Here is a 16984-nt window from a genome sequence, read left to right on the forward strand (position 1 = left end):
GTTCTCAGAAGGAAAACTATTTTATTAATTGCCATCAGGCTAAATCAATTTCATTACGTCTAAGAACTTAGCTCAAATATAGCAATAGGAAAGGGATGTAGAGAAATAAAAAAATATATATTTTATCTAAGAAAATAATAAATTCAGGAGAAATCAACGTATCATACATGTTCAGCAAACCATTTTCTACTTCAGAACAATCACCAATAAGTACAGAGAAATATCACATGATGAAATACATTAGTAAAATTTATAACTGGCTTCTTCAGTAAAGTGCACCTTGACCTTGCACTAACCTTGAAATTTTGTGAGCAGGAGCAAACAGTCATTAAACTATGAACAGCTTGCATAATATTTAAGTAGCAAATATTCCCATGAAAATTAATTGAAGTATGAGAATTATGAACACAATCACATATTTTTAGTTTTGTCAAAGGTAAATTAGATACTGTTTTTCTGACTATTCACACAGGAGGCTGCAGGAAAAGAACAGCGACCTCCCTAACTTACATTTTCCTAAAGATTTTAAAAAGAGAGACCATCTTAGTAGGTCAGGTTTCCAGGAATGTGAGAATGTGTGTGTACCAGTATCAAGTTCCTAGTGTGGATTTATTTTTGCACCTTGGTATTTTTGTACATATATGCTGATCTAGACCTGTTGTGCATGCAGTCTTCGCAACAGCCTGCTAAGATACTGAAATGCTGACTAGCCATGAGCCCTAGATGATGTTCATGCAGCCCATTGGCACTAGATAGAAGCACCTTTGGAAAGAGAGACTGATGATTCTGAGGTTCTTGACAGATTAGCTAGTAAATACTAAATCACTGTGTGATTTTCAGTAATCTCATCTAAACCAAATAATATAATATCAATATAAAACTGCAGTAATCACTAGCTAATTAAGCCCTTTGAACAATTAAAACGTATTTATAGATCTTCTAACTCAAAGAGATCATACCTAGCAGATCAATGCTAGTGTTAAATAAGTTATTAGCCTCTTCAAAGATTGCACACAAGGTCAGTGAATTGTGATGGTGGAACATTTTAATGAGCTGAACACTTGACCTATGGGAAGAGAACTGAAAACAATTCACTTGGGTGGAGAAGCTCTGCATGTCTGAAAAGCATCAGATTGTCTCTCTAGACCTTGATTTCTCAATCAATGAAATGGACACCATAATTCTGCAACATAAAAAAAAACCACTGAAGGTAAGTAATAGCACATGTAGAAGGTTTTTAATGTTGTTATAGCACATAAAAATGTGTTATTAAGGTTACATTTTGTTCTCACATTATTACAACAAGAATTTATTTTACAACTATTCTCACCTTACAATATACTATGGTTTAAAGAAATACTAGAAAACCAAAAGAATTATGTTACTGCTGAAGTGAATCTGGCACACTTCCAAAGGTCAATGAGGATTTTTTTCAGGTTTCCTGAAAACTTCTTGGAGTTTTCTAGGGCCTCAAATCATACTTTCCTTTCCTACCTTTTTGGCACTAAACATGACAGTATTGTTTAGCATCTATTTGTCATCAACAGTGAATGATAAATCTCTGTGATAAGATAAATGTCCTTTTACTCATTAAAAAAACCCAAATCCAACTCTGAAAAAAGAAACAGAAATCTTTGCCAGCCCAGGACAGTATCATCAGTGGGAATGTTTCACTAATATTTAAGCCTGAATTGGAATTACCTTCTCCAGTTCATTGGTTCTAGCATATCTGTCATCTACCTTCTAAAACTTATAAGAAAAAATCTAATTGCATTTTCAACTTCATTATTGGACCCCTGACTTTAAGTTGTAGCAGTGGAACCATTCCTCACTTCACATCTGTTAGAAGATGACATCAAGCATGCCTTCTGTATCATGGATTAGGTTTAATCAGCCCTTTGATTTTCCTATTTCAAACCCTAGAGCTATTATATTAACAAAATCTAGCTTTTGTGCTTTTCTGTCACTGCCTTATTTTTTCTAAATTTTCTATAATATGGTTTGTTGAGAGAAAAGCTTAGCTAACCATTCATACTTGAATTGAGAATTCAGCATGATTGCCCTGTGAGTGTGTGCCTGGAGGGAAGTAAAAATAGGGTTGCTACATGGAAAGATGAAGTGATTGAATTCGGTGCCTGAGGCCACAAACCTCATTTTCATGACTGTTAATATGTAGAACTAACTGAAAGTGAACTTGTGAGCTACTGCATGCTTTTATTCTTGTTCCATAAAAACTAACATTATGTGTTCTACCTGGGAGCTTTATTTCCACTCTTGTAAAAAAGAATGTCACTGAGCTAAGCCTACAATCTGGAACACGATCAAATGGTCTACTGCTACAAGAAGCTACTGAACCAATAGTTTGAAATTTTATCTAATGTACTTTTCAATGTCATGGATATCCATAAAAGGCACATTGTTCAAGCCCTTGAAATACTATTTGGGATCCCAGCACTAATGGCACAATAGCTGAAGATGTTCATAGAACCAAAGAGTAGTTGTACGTGGTCTCATCATGAACATCACTCAAAATTGTGTTCTGCCTTGATACCATCACAGCAACTCCTGTTATGGATGAACCTCTGTAAATATTTGTTTAGAGGTAAGTATTGTCAGGGCATTCAAGAACAATTGAATTGTACAGAGTTATCGTTTATAGACATTGCTTGTGCAGTATTTCTAATAAGTAATGTAAACTCCAAGCTCCTGCTAGTGATACTTATCACATACAGAAAATTCATCACATGTTGTTGGATGATGCATCAGTGCTCTGTTAAAAAATTCAATCTACCCCTGACTTTCAAAATAGGTTGGCCACATCACAACAGTGATGTCTGGCCATTTTGCCCGGCTTCAGTATATTACTAGTGACTGACTACTGGGCTCAAGTTTCTTTACTGTGTCAGTTTGACAATGGGCTGTTAAAAACACAGTGGGAAGTCTTCAATGAGACAGTCTCCTAGACTCTCCTAGATCAATCTTCTCAAGCCCTGACTATAAAACATGATAGATGGCATGAGCAATAATAGATCAAGCAGGCCTGGGCCATGGCAGCATGTCAAGTGACTTGAAAAGGGATACAGCTAAGAGTAAATGTGTGCTCAACAATACTCAGAAGCTTTCTTGTTTTGTCACTCTCTAAGAATTGTTGGAAAGAAAAAAGCCTGTATCTACTTGTCCAAACGAGCTGAGAAGTAGTAGAGCACAACTTAGCTATTTTGAGTTGGATTTGGAAATGTCAAGGACTGTTGGTTTCAGGGAAATCAGTTTGTCATGTCTAGAGGCACTATGATTCATTTAGAATAGGAAACATTGGTTAGTTTTAAAATATCTCTTAAGTACCACCTCATTACCACAGAACTCTGCCAATGGAAAAGATTGTTTTGCCTTGTTTTGTTTTGGCCTTCTGGGTTGCTGCAGTGATAGAGTAGTCCAGAAGTTAACAAAAGTTAATTTCTCTACCTCCAGGGAGGTTGTGGGCTCACCATTTCTGGAAGCGTTCAAGAGGTGTCTAGATGTTGCACTTGGGGATATGGTTTAGGGGTGCTAATGTTGACACTGGTTGGACTAAATGATCTTGAAGCTCTCTTCCAAACTTGATGATTCTTTGGTTAGTACCTACAAAAGAAGAAAATGTGAATGATAATCTAGGGTCAGTTCCATAATTATACCTGTTTGTGCCAATGTATTCCAATCCTGATTCTACAATACTATTTTAATTTTTTCCATCTGTTGTGGAACTGTTGGATCTATGAACTAGTGGAGAGGTGGTCATTTTATATCAGAGAGTAATATGAGTCTATGTCAGTGCACACAGCAGATCAGAGATAGGAAGCACCACCAGAATAACAGAGTTGTTCTGCAGCAACGCATTTTCATTTACAAATACTCAGATGCAAAGCAGAGGAAATTTTGTACTTTAAAAAAGAACTTCAAAAACAACTTATCATACTATTGGTTCTGTTTGCTTCTATCTGAAAACAAATGCATAGTTAATCAAAACTAGCATCTTACCTCGTTGCTATAAGTATAAATCCTCTCATATGATCATGGTGGCTGTTTTACCATCTCTATGGAGAAGTCTCATCTAGTTTAGCAGCTGATTTTAATCTCTACATGAAGTATGGATTAATAAGTGAATTATGGAATGGAATGATTGACACAGCAAGTAATATGGTATTAGAAAGCAGTATTTGAAAGCATTATTAAAGAATGCAATGAGTAAGTATGAGCATGATGATTAATAGTATAATGTAGCAGAGGAGAAAAAAGTTGTTAGCATAGTAGGAAGGGAAAACCTTGGCCAGATTGTCAGCTTGTGTACATTGCCCAAACCCAAAGGAAATTAGAGAAGCTCTGACAGTTTACGGCAGCCAGGAATCTGGCCCCAGGAGAAACAGACTGAAATTAGGAAAAAATTAAACTTTAGCTAAATATCTGAATAAGAATCCTGACAGCACGATCACTTTAACTGAGACACAGTCTCCAATGGGAAATGCTGAATATTTGGAATTAGACTAGGCAAAGCATTGAAAAAATGTACTGTGGGGACAAATTGGTACTGGAGAGGAGATGAATTAGACAGCCAATAGGTAATTTTCACACATTCTATTAATTACTTAAAACTGATTGTATAAAGAAAAGAAAGATCTTGGCAGTTTTTTTGCTGGTATAGTTGTCCACTGGCCCTGAGAAAGTGTTCAGTGAGTGTCATATCCAGATGGAAACATTCCATTGCTTAGGATATGGCATTTATCATCTTCAGCTGGATGTAATATTTATTATGAATAGCTTTTTTTCCCCTGCATATAATGAGAAATAATGAGAATTCAAAGCCATTAAATGGAGATGTTTCTGTGGACGTCAATGGGATTTGAAAGTTGCCCCTGAAATAGATATTTTTTTGTTGCCCTATGTTGTTGTACTGGAGTCATGTCAGGCATAAGAAACAGAAGGCATGTTTATCTTAAGTTGTAACTGAGAATGTCCCTTCTTTAAATTAAAAAGGGAAGTCTAGGCTGTAAATGAGAAAAATATAACATCAGGCTCCAAAAAGCCACTTTCATTTTCATATAAATATGTAACCATCATTTGTTTAACTCACACCAAGCTATCAAATTTTGTGGTGGGCTATAAACTTGTTGAGTCATTAGCCTGGCTGCTTAATGGAGGAAAACTAAATTTCTGTTCCTGCATAATGACACTTATTCACTGTAGACATTTGCATCACTTGGAAACGATAAAACCTCATCCTTCATAATGAAGTTCTGAGCTGACAAAGAGGAAAATATAGTGTTGTGGGACAACTATGAATATAAAACAAGCTTAATAAAGAAGTAGTGACAAATTATATTATGCAAAATGCAATGCAATAAAAAAATGTTACTAACTCATTGGAAATGCCATAAATAATCGAAATAGTTTTTAACTGTCAAAGCCTTGAAAAATATATTCCTAAAAAAAATTAGGTACAGAATAGATGCCAGTTTAATTGCCACCATATTTTGACAAGCATGGAGAACCTTGTATCCAGTTTATTTGCTGAATTTAGCTCACTTGCCTAAGATGAAATTATGGGGGGAGCAACACTATTCTGCTTTTTCAACTCAGTGATGCCCCATCAAAAACAAACTACTTCAGCCATTTTTAAATATTGATGTTTTCCATTTCAGATCAACATTTACAGTTTGCATTACAATCTCAGGAAAACTGATCCTTATAAAGCAAAGAGAATTTCTAATGTGGATGTTTATTAAATGCATGTATTGCCTTCTTAAAATCAACATTCTTTTTGAACAAGTAAATACACTGTCTGCTGTATCCGTGTGGTCAGCAAGTGTGTGAAATTCCACTAGGACAGCTCCTTGTAATATAAAAGTCTTTGTCCAGTTTGTGTGCCCAAATTATTGACTTTTCACTCTTCCAAAAATTTCATTTTATAGAAACAAAAATGACACTAGCATTTCAAGAATTGAGGGAGGCTCAAATAATGACTTAGATACTATTTCTGCTGAAGTTTCATTGATTCCAATAGTCCCAGTGACTTGAATAGAAGCAGCTTTGAGGCTTGCATAACCAGAAGCATTTCTATTCATGAAAACAGTTGCAAAATTAACTGCTAGTGTGATCAGATCCTCACTTCAATGGAGATTTCCCTGCTGACAGAGGCACTTGTTTAATTATATGCTGCTCATACTTTTAAATGTAAAATGTTCAAGATTCTTGGTACAAGCTACTATGTATTCTAGAGGCTGGTAGGGACAAATGATACATTTAACGTACTGTTAAGAGATCTGCTGAAAATCCTATTGCCTTGAATATACAAAATTTGACATGTTTAGTTAATTATTTTGATGTATTTAGTTTTTTATACTAATGACAGGCATCAAAAGTTGGAAATCCTACTTTGTCTTTTAAAAGTGAGACATCTTCTCCCAGGGAAAATGTATTTTGAATTTGCCCTCTGTTTTTCAGAGAAAATAGTACTCATGTCTTCACACAAACAACAGAGGAGTTTCATCCTAGATCAAGTACACATAAAAAATTGGAGCTATTTTCAAAGTATTTTCAAAGGAATGTGGGGATTTTTACCCTTTGGTTGTTATTATAGTGCTTCATTTCAGAAACACAACTCAAAATGAGCAAGTTTTCACATGCTTGTGAGCCTAGTGTGACTTTTACCCTTTCACATTTGGAACTGGCTATAAAATATTTTCCATTATGCAAGACGATTTGGAGTCTCTCCGGCGGCTGTGCTCTCTTTGGTCATGACCAATAACTGATGTGTCCAACAAGTCATTTGAATTTCCAGCTCTCCTGGGCAAGGCACCAGTCATTGTGATTATCTCTAAGGCTTGTAAATCTTCTCCTATTTTGAAAGTGCTTCATTTAGCACATTTAAGGCACAAACAAGCATTTACAAAACAAAAATTAAGTGATTTTTGTTTAAGTGATTAAGCCTGAATTGTGACTGCAGAGATTCCATCAGAGAAGAACAGGATCCAAATTGGCCACAGTTTGGCTGCTGGCAAATGAGGAAAACTTTCCTGCCCTACTGTTTTTGTCTTTTAATAATATGGAGGCGAACCTAGCGTTTGTTGGATTTTTTCTAATTCATTTTGTAACAGTAACTTTCACTTCTATCTAGGGACTCTCCATCCGTGCAATGCCAAAAAAGAAAACTACTCCAATCTGATAAGAACTCTGCTAGAGAACAGAAAGATTAATTACAATTTTCCCAGATCGTATTCCTTGGACCTTTTGTGGAGGCCATAATCAGCTTAGCCTGCAGACACACTCCATGGCCAAAGAGGATACATGACAGTGTTTAGATGGCTGTAAAATCATCTTTCATAGATGTTGCCTGGTCAAAGATCTATCATAAAACTTGAAACAAGAAAAAAAATACTTGAAGATATTTCCCAAAATGCCAAATGAAGGGGAAGGAGATTAGCTGTGCCAAGCTATCCTGTAATTTACTAGACATGCAGGACAAGACCTGCTTGGTCTGAGTCAAAAGCTTGAGACTGGTTGCCTACAAGCACAAAAGACTTCTGTCATTGTTTGCAGGTCTCAGTTTTTACTCTTGCTTTTTGATGTTGTAAAATTCACTGGTGGAAAGAGCAATAGATTGAGAGAGTGTCAAGTCATTGGTTTCAGTACAGGTTCCTCACTGACTCTCAGAAACTCAATTCTGATTGTCCTCCCACAAAGAGATTTTAATCTGCTGAATGGATATTTTTGGGAGAAATAAATTAACTTTTGTAGATGCTAGAAGTGGCAGCTACAAAAGTGTAGTTAAGAAGAGGCCTGGTTTATTGTTGCTTAGCTCACTCTGCTCTTGCCTGTGCTACAGTGGTCTCCCACTCTGGCCTATTTCAGGGCTTCAGGGCAGTGAACCACAGTTGTTGATATTGATACCAAGCTTCTTGTGCGAGAAATTTCAGTATGTTTTTACTATTTTTATTTCCTACTTTTTGTGCATCATAGAGGTCGTTGATTAGAGACTGAAATATTGGGGGTTCTACTCTTTGCTGGGAATATTTTGTGCTCATGGGTTCTGTGGGACCTGTCCCAAATTTCCTTCTCAGTCCTGAAGTTGCATTGGATCCCTTCACAATGGAAACAAAAGTAAGAATATTAGTGTGACTGCCAGACTTTCTCAATATTCAGTAAGAAATTAATTTTTGGAAACCAGTCATCTGAAGAGGTCTTCTTTTTGCCTGCATTAACCTTTACACCATATTAACAGCACTATGTTATATAATATGTTTGTGTTTCAGTCATCTGGAAAGGCCTGTGGTGATGTTCCTCTATCCCAGAATGACAGAAGTACAAACTGTACCAACTGTACTGGCAAGAAGGTGTCATTTTTGTGTTTTTAGGAACACTCTGGACTTGAGCCTTTACATCTGCTGATCATCCTCATCTCCCATTTCATTTTGTAATTTACTGTCTCTTTACAGAATGTTTAATCTATATAAAGACACAGATTTTATGCCAGCATTTGACATGTCAGTCTTTTATGTATGCCTCTGCTTTTCTCTCAGCCTAAAATCTACTTGATTTGGCTTTTCTCTGTATAAGTGAATATTTTTTCACAAATAGAAAAATTAACCCACTAAAAAGGCTAATTTCTGAATAAATCCTGCTGTGAGAAGGAAGTTATATTCATTTGAGCATTACTTGGTGATAGCCATCAGTTTGGTTGTAAAAGCACTCTCTCAGTGTACAACACCAATTCAAGGTTGTTTTTCTTTGAATAAGCACTGAAGTAGATCTCACTGGTTCTATGCAGTGCTTCTACCCTTCAGTTATGATTAGAAAGGCAGTAGTAATTTACTCTGCTGTGACTGCTATTCAAGCACACAGATTATCTTCACTTCCCTCTGGATCAATGTACATAATGGCTCTTCTCTCTGTGCTTCTGGACTGCAGCTCTGTTGCCCACATGTCATACTGAAACAGTAAAAACATGTCTGTGGCTCCATTTCATCCAGCCAAAGGAAGGTACCTAGAGAAAACCCAGAGAAATTCTCTAGGTTAAGCTGGTAATTCCATGTCCTCAAAATAATGAATTTGTAGGAGAAAATAAATAATGAGGAAAGATCTCTGCACGTACACACGGTAGTACTTCTCCCTGGCCTGAGAAGGAGCCTTTGCTTAGCTCAAGCACCCTTAAGTCTGTTGTTGAGTGAGAGAAGACTGCAGCACCTCCTTCACCTAGGGCTTGCCTTTTCAGGAGCTGTGGATAATACATTTGGGCTGTTCCCATAAGACTGGCATAGCTTAAGCCTACCCTCCATTGGCACTAGACTGATGAACGTCATGGGATTAAGTATATAAAATGTAGATATGAAGTGCACATGTAAGGCTTCAATGAGCAACACACTTCTTTGGGAAAAGCTTGTATAAACAATGCCTTCACAGGCTTATGGAACCAGACGATGCCCAAAAAGAAGCAAAAGACTTGACTTTTAGTTTGTTTAAAGGAAAAATAAGGAAAAGAAAAGCAGAAATTATATTTCCTTCCTTTTTCCTCAGACTATATGCCAGTGGATCCTTCCATCCCTCTCTGTCTTAATGCAATCTGTTGTAGTATGTTCTGGTATTATTGCTAATTTTTATCCACTGTACAGGTGATGTTTTACTATTTCTGTTCATGTTCATAACTTCAGACATAACCTGAAATGCAGAATAGCAAGGTTAGTCAGCATGTTACAATTCAGGTGCTACAGTATTTGCAAAAGAATATGCAATCAAAGAACATCAACAAAACATAATTGACATCACCCATTGCATCTCATTGAATCAAGAATTATCCTCTGATTGATGCACAGTAATATGCAATCACTTGTAATTGATTGGAATTCACTCAGTATAGAATGACATGTTGAGTAATTGCTACTGAGAAATAATGACTGGTTAAAGCAAAGAGGATGGGCTTCAGCCAGGCCATATATTCTGGATTTGTCTCCTTAAAAAATTTATGAACATCTTAGTTTGCAGCTTACTGTTTCTCTATACTGGACTTCAAAAGTTGTATATTAGCCGTGCTTTCAGAATTCATTACATAGAATTTTATTATAACTTCAGGTTAGTAAATGAAAAAGCTGGATGAGATGTTCTAAATGCCTTGAATCTTGAACAGATATGCAGAGAGAGCATAAAATATTAATGCATGTCCTTAGAAAAACCTTTTTTGTGTGTTCAAAATGAATAAGGCAGGATTTTCTAACAGATAGAGTATACTTAACACAATCATTTTATTCTTGGTTTTCAGAAAAAAATATTAATTCACTGAAATCAATAAGTTTACTCTTTCCTAATGTAATGTTTTGAATCACCTGCAGTTTCATAGAAAGTTTGGGAGAGCTAGATACAGTAGGTAAGCAATACAGGGCCAAACTCTTTGTTAGTGTCTCTGGTGAACTAATTTTCTCTTCATATTACTTATAACAGTCAAATCTCAAATCTCAAATCTCAACAGGTTTCAGACAACATATGGCAAATTACTGCACCAAAAGATAGAAATTTAATTTGTTTTTACTTCATTTTGCATAATATGACATATATACTATCATATTTACTTCTTTTATTTTTTACCATAATCAATTTCTAGCAAATTTTCATTTAAGATACCCTTACTATATGTGTACATGAGGCAATTTTACCACAAAATCTCACATAATTTTACTGCATTTTCTAATGTGTGTTTATCCCACACAACATAAATCAATCCAATACTCTCTTCCACAGAGTCCTTATATATTCAGCACCCTATAATAATCTAAATAAGCATAAAAATTTTCACAAGAGAGAGATTTCTTTTTTTTTCAATTAAAAAAATCTTTCAGAAATAATACCTGACCAAATGGTAAAAATCCCACCATTTTTATACTAAAAAACTCTGCATGCACTCTGTTTCAAGTGCCTCACCTTCTATGTTCTGAGTTTAAAGCTTACAAAGAGAGCTGTTTGCCCAAAATACACAATTTTCTGACCAGAAACCCCCAACAAACTCACAAATAGCTTGCCTCTTTGTCATGTTCCCCATTGCAAGGCCAACATTCTCCTTTTTTGTGTACTGGCAATGAACACTCAGAATCTAAAAATCTCTCAAGTTTCTATGAAAATGTCAGCAGAAAAATTACACTCTTCTGAAGTTGGAGACAATACAGGGGCTGAGATCAAGAGACAATACTGAGAAAGAGATCAGGCTGTGTTGCAGTTGCATTCTGAATAGGTCTGGCACATGTGAACCACTTAAAATTCTTGCCTGAAACAGACAGCTTGAATGGACCAGAAGAGGAATGTGAAGCTCAATGCCCAGACAACACAATTCACTTCTTTGACTATCTCCTTTTTCCCCCTGTAGAGATGAGTTTGATGTGGACTGAGACAGAAAACAAAGGGACAAACAAATTAGTTCTGCCTCAAAAAGCAAAATTCCAAGGTTTCTAGGAAAGGGACTCTTTTCCTACATGTGGGACAAGAGTGGCTGGTGCACCATGGAACAAGGAGGATGGGAAGGGGACACACAGAAGTCATCTCTGGAAGGTGCTTTTGAGGAGGTTCTTTAGTCCTTTGAAGGCTAGTGTAAGAAAACTGCTTGCCAATATTTCCTGCTCTTAACTTAGTTATGGACTATCCAGCAGTACTGAGATGCAATTTATTGAAGTCTAACAATTTTTTACCCTCTTTGTACCAAGAAAAATTCTTAAAATAACTGAAAGACACTTTAACTGATATTTCTTTCTGTATTTCTTACAGTTTATGGGTCCTGTCATTTATTATTACCAGTGATTTGATGACTGGCATGTGCTAAAAGGAGTTTTCTGTTTCCTGACATCACATTCAGATATTTTTGGCTATTACTGTAATTTTGAGTCAACTCACTCGTGCAAATTTTTTATCCATAGCTTCAGGTTTTTGTTTTTAAACAGAAGTGTTAATGCTACTTGCTTTGAAAACTTGTGGAATAAGGATAAAGTAGTAGTTTCACCATGATTCCAGTTTTCCACATGACATAATTTATCATTCCATTATATTATGGAATGATAAGTAATGTCGTGTGGAAAACTGGAATCATGGTGAAACCAGGCCTCAGTAATTTGCAAATACAACAACAACAACTACCATTTGTACTTGCATATAAGTACATAAATTTATTTTCAAGCTGATAGTGTACTTTAAACAACAATAAAATAGTTGCTGCCACTTTATGAAGCTGATAAAAAGGTACAGTAAAATTTATTTGTGAAGAGCTCCTTGTGTTCCTGAACGCTGGGGTGTGTGGCACTGTTTTATGTGCTGTCCCAAAGGGGGACACATTAATTGAACCAAATGACTGTGACAGCTGTGAGGAGTTCAAAAGTTTTATAACTGGAGGGAAACAAGAGTTTTTAAGGAGCTGAGATTTTCAGTTCCTGTGAATCGACCCTTTAAGATTTTAACATGAATTGTTCATTGGCACCCTTATAATCAGCTATTTTCTCATGTCATAATTAGCATTATTGAATCTCTAACATCCTATTCATGTAGAGCAGGCACTGGCTCTTACCTTGTTTCTCACTAATGCCAGGTCCATACAGCTCAGGCTCTGATGCATTGTGCTTGCAATTCTATATACTTCCTCTGTAAATGTTTCTGAGCTATAAATCTCTGAAAATGCTAGGACAAGGCATGTTTTGGGTTTTATTTGTTAACCCTAAGTATTAAGTGGGGCTAATTTCAGACTACAGGACGATTTCTGTGGAGGTATCAGAGCCAAAAGAACATTGTATAAAACAAATTCACTGGTGACATTTGTCAATATTTTGTAAATTTTATAAAATTTTATAAAAATGCTATGACATTTTAAAATTGTATATGACTATGTATTGTATATTTTAAAAGTGAAATTTTATAAGTGAAATTAAATATTTATTTATAGTGTATTTTTCCCACTTGGTTGCTTGCTTCTTTGTACACTTGGATATTGGAGCATATAAAAAATTCTCTCAGTTGATTTGATTTAGAAGCTTACATGGCTTCAAGAAGAGAATGGATGAATTTAGGGATATTGGTCATATTTTATAAGTAACATCAAGCTTTGAAAGCCCTAAGTTTAAGAATGAAATGTGTTAATGAATTATATCTATTATACACCAATCTCATTCTATTTCCTAAATTGGAACAGGATGTGGGACTAAATGTACTGGTGACCTGATCTACTCTGACCCATCCCATATGTATTTAGATCATCTTCTGATCTCCAAATGGCCCACTAGCTTTATAGACCACAGAAACACTGTTCGTTTTACTTTCCTTGCTACACCAAATTGTTGAGATGCAAAGCAAGAAAAAGCTTTAGAGGAATGAGTCATGAAATATGAGGGCAGCATGGTCATAGAAGTATTTGTGTACATAAAAATATTTGTAAGTAAAAAAGGATTTTTTTCCTAAAAATCTACCATATTGGCAACCCAAAGAGAAGAAATGAGAAAGAAGGAGAAAGAATCATAATAGATTAGTAGTTGTAAACCCAAATATTGACCTCAGTTTCCTTCATTCTCTACAAATCATTGAGAAATCTTCAGGCTTTCTAAATTCTAAATAAATTTATAGTGCAGGTATGAAGGAAAAGAGTATGCAATATGGTATATTTGCACCTTGCTACCACCATATCATTACCTTTTTAGGATCAAGATAGTGCAATGCAGAAGGTATCTGAACAAATTATAAAGTATGCTAACATTAGCAAAATATCATTAAATGCAATATACAAAAAAACCCAAAAAACAAAACAAAACAAACCCAGCTCTGAATTTAGTCAGCAGATGCTGTTACTTCCTGCTGTGTAATTTCTCCCTTTGCACATTATCACCAGCATTTTGAAGGACTATTCAAACATGCAATTCCCATAAATCTAGACTACCCTAAGAGTTTCCTTCCAGTGTAAAAGGTTCTCCCACACTGAAGAGCTCATTCCAGTTGCAACAGAAATAATTTTATTGTGAGAGTTCAAAATGACTGTGGAGGTTGGAGGCAAGGAAACTGAGCCTTTTCTACATCTAAACATAGAGCACACATAGAGCAATTGTAGGTGCCTTGTGGTGGTTTAGGAATCAGCTCACTGAACCAACCTGTCGTGGGGTGAAGCCTACCTGGAAAATGATGTCCTCAAATACAGATCTCTACTGCTCCTGCCCAGCTTCAGTCAACCGGATGAATTTCAGATGGGGTAGAAATACAGTAGCAGTAGACAAAGTTTGCCTTGGCAGCTATTGCTGAGCTCACAGCTTTTGCACCACATTTGAGGAAGGAGGCCAGAGGGTGAGAGAACAGAATGACAACTGGTGCTTGGGCTTAGGTACAGAGAAAGTCAAAGAGTCTGGTGCAAGGCTACATGCTCAGCAAGGCCACTGATGACATATGAAAACAATCTAAATTAGAATGGAATAAACAACTGTTCTTCCCTCCCCCATTTCTGTTTCTCTTCTTTTTTCAACATGAAGAGAATAAACCAGTTTAAAATATGTCCATTGTTGGAGGAATGACATACACAGATGCCTGAGATCATATGGAAAATGGAGTTGAGGAGTCACTGGCACATGTACAAGGCAAACAGGAGGTCATGGGCATGTCAGCAGGAGGGGAGATAGTTCTGCTCCTGTGCTTGTCTGAACTGGGCAGAGGGAGGGGCTGGTTTATTGTGGGCATGTAGGATATGTTGTAGGATAAAAAATTGCCACTCCTCTGCTCTACCTGTCCTGCTAAGTAAACACATTCTCAGTAATATCCCTGGGTGGTGTGGATGCATTCTTGAAACCATCCCACCCCACCAAATTTCCTGGTGACTCTGCCAAATGAAGCAAATCACTGCCTGTTCATTGGAAGTGTGGAATGCTGTTTGATGCTCCCTCTCAGCTTCTTCTGTTTTGGCTGTGTGTGTGCTGTTTGGTTGGTTGGTTGATTGTTTTGGTTTGGTTTGGTTTGGTTTGTTTTTTCATGACTTTAGCAGTTTACTACCTATGCATTAATTCTATTTGCTTCCACATGTTCTTTCTGATGTGCAGTTGGCCTTGCCAAGACATATGTGTATGTTTGGTACTATGGAGAATGCATCCTAGTTTTAGATTAAAACTTTATATCAAGCAGCATTTTTACATCAACAAGCTAGTTCCATATTTTGGGGTTTTTATATTTAATTTAAAAAGAAAAGATTTTACATCTGCAATTCTCAGGAAAGAAATGCAGTTTATGCTATAGAAGGATGAGTGATGAGGAAATCTTTTTTTGTTAGTTGGTGAGATGATACTTCCTGAAGCATTTAAACTAGATACAGCTTATAAGCTTCATGTTGGAAGAAGAAGAGAAACAGAAATGGGGGAGGGAAGAACCACTGAGCTGCAAATGTGATTCCTTGCCTCTCAGAAAAAAAAAATCTGAAATTGTTTTATCTTCATTTTTATTTTTCTAAAGCATGAGTAATGATATAATAATTCCATGTGGGCAGACTAAACAGTAATCATTATGGACTAGGTTAAAGGAAAATACCATATTAAAGAAAAAAGTCTCATTTTATATAACCAAAGAAGTTTCATCACCTAGAGACAGTTTACACACTTAAACATTTCTAAATGTAATGCTCACTTCTAATCTTAAACTCAATTACTAGATTTTCCTCTTGCTCAGATCAAGGATGAAAACAGACTTTCTTCAAAGTGTGTTTGAAGTTCCCAGAAAAGTTGACTCTGCTGACTTTTTCTGTTCAGATTTTCATAGTAATTATCATAAGATATCTGAAGTTTTTTCTAGTTGTAACTTCTCTATTTTCTGACAAAACCAGATGTTTAGCATTTCAATTATTTCCCTCATCTTGGTTAGCTGTTATTATTTTTTCTTCATTGTTCCTCAACTTTCTAAAGATTTTCAGTTCAAAGTAAAAAGTTTTTCCCCAGGAATGTGCAAAATATCTAATCTTTCATTTATCAGATATAATAGAAGAAAAGATCTTAGAAAATAACTCCAATTATGAGCTGCTTGGAGGCACAGTCTCTGAAATACATGTACAATAAGCTTGTGTGTAGTTTGAGAGGTAGTCAAGATTTTTAAGCCTTCTAGTCTAGTGCAGCTTAGTTAAGTGAGGACATTGTGCCAAAAAATGAGGTAGAAAGAAAACTACCCCTGTTTGCTCAAGTTTGTGAAATGAATGCTCACCAGGAAGGACAGCACTTTTCAGTCTAGTTGCACTACTTCATATGCAAAATTAATCGGCTCCAGAAAATTATTTTTCTTAGCTGGCATTTCTGAAGTTCCAGTAAAAAATCCTATATTAGAAAAGGTTTTTCTGAAGACAAAAATAAGAGTGCAGCTATGAAATATTAGTTACTCTAGAATATTGCCAATTACATTGCTGGTTATATTCCATGTTTGGTGGTCTTTATACAGTTCTACAGCAAAGAGCATGCTGGGAAAATACCTAGCCTTTAAACTACATGATAACAAAACACCTTTATTCTCATCACTGTATTGGCCATCAAATATAGTAGTATCCTCTGACAAAAGGCCACATATGGCTGTTCATTTCACAAGTGAATTAAATAATCCCAAGGGAGCAGATGGAGCTGACCTGCATAAAGCTTCAAGGCTTACCTACCTGCCATATTTCCTGGTTCAGAGTGTGCCTGACACATGATGTGTAACATCATAATCAAAAGGCAAATTCCGCTCTCTCAGGTGGGGTTCTGTAACCAGATAGGTTAGAGAAAGTGAAATTATAAGGAGACATATAACAGCAGGGTTTAACAGTGTCATCAACTACAATGTATTGACAGATGTTGCTCCAAGTTATTCCTTAGAGAGGGAGCTTTCTTCCAAGAACCATACACTTGTGAACAGGTAGATGAAGAAATGGCAGTGCAATAAGGGGCAGGGCAAGAGACTTTGCTGTGTCTCACTAAAGCATATGTAGTAAAGTTGTAAGGGAGGCATAATTTAA

The sequence above is a fragment of the Molothrus aeneus genome, chromosome 1, assembly GCF_037042795.1.
Source record: "Molothrus aeneus isolate 106 chromosome 1, BPBGC_Maene_1.0, whole genome shotgun sequence".
Classification (NCBI taxonomy): Eukaryota; Metazoa; Chordata; class Aves; order Passeriformes; family Icteridae; genus Molothrus; species Molothrus aeneus.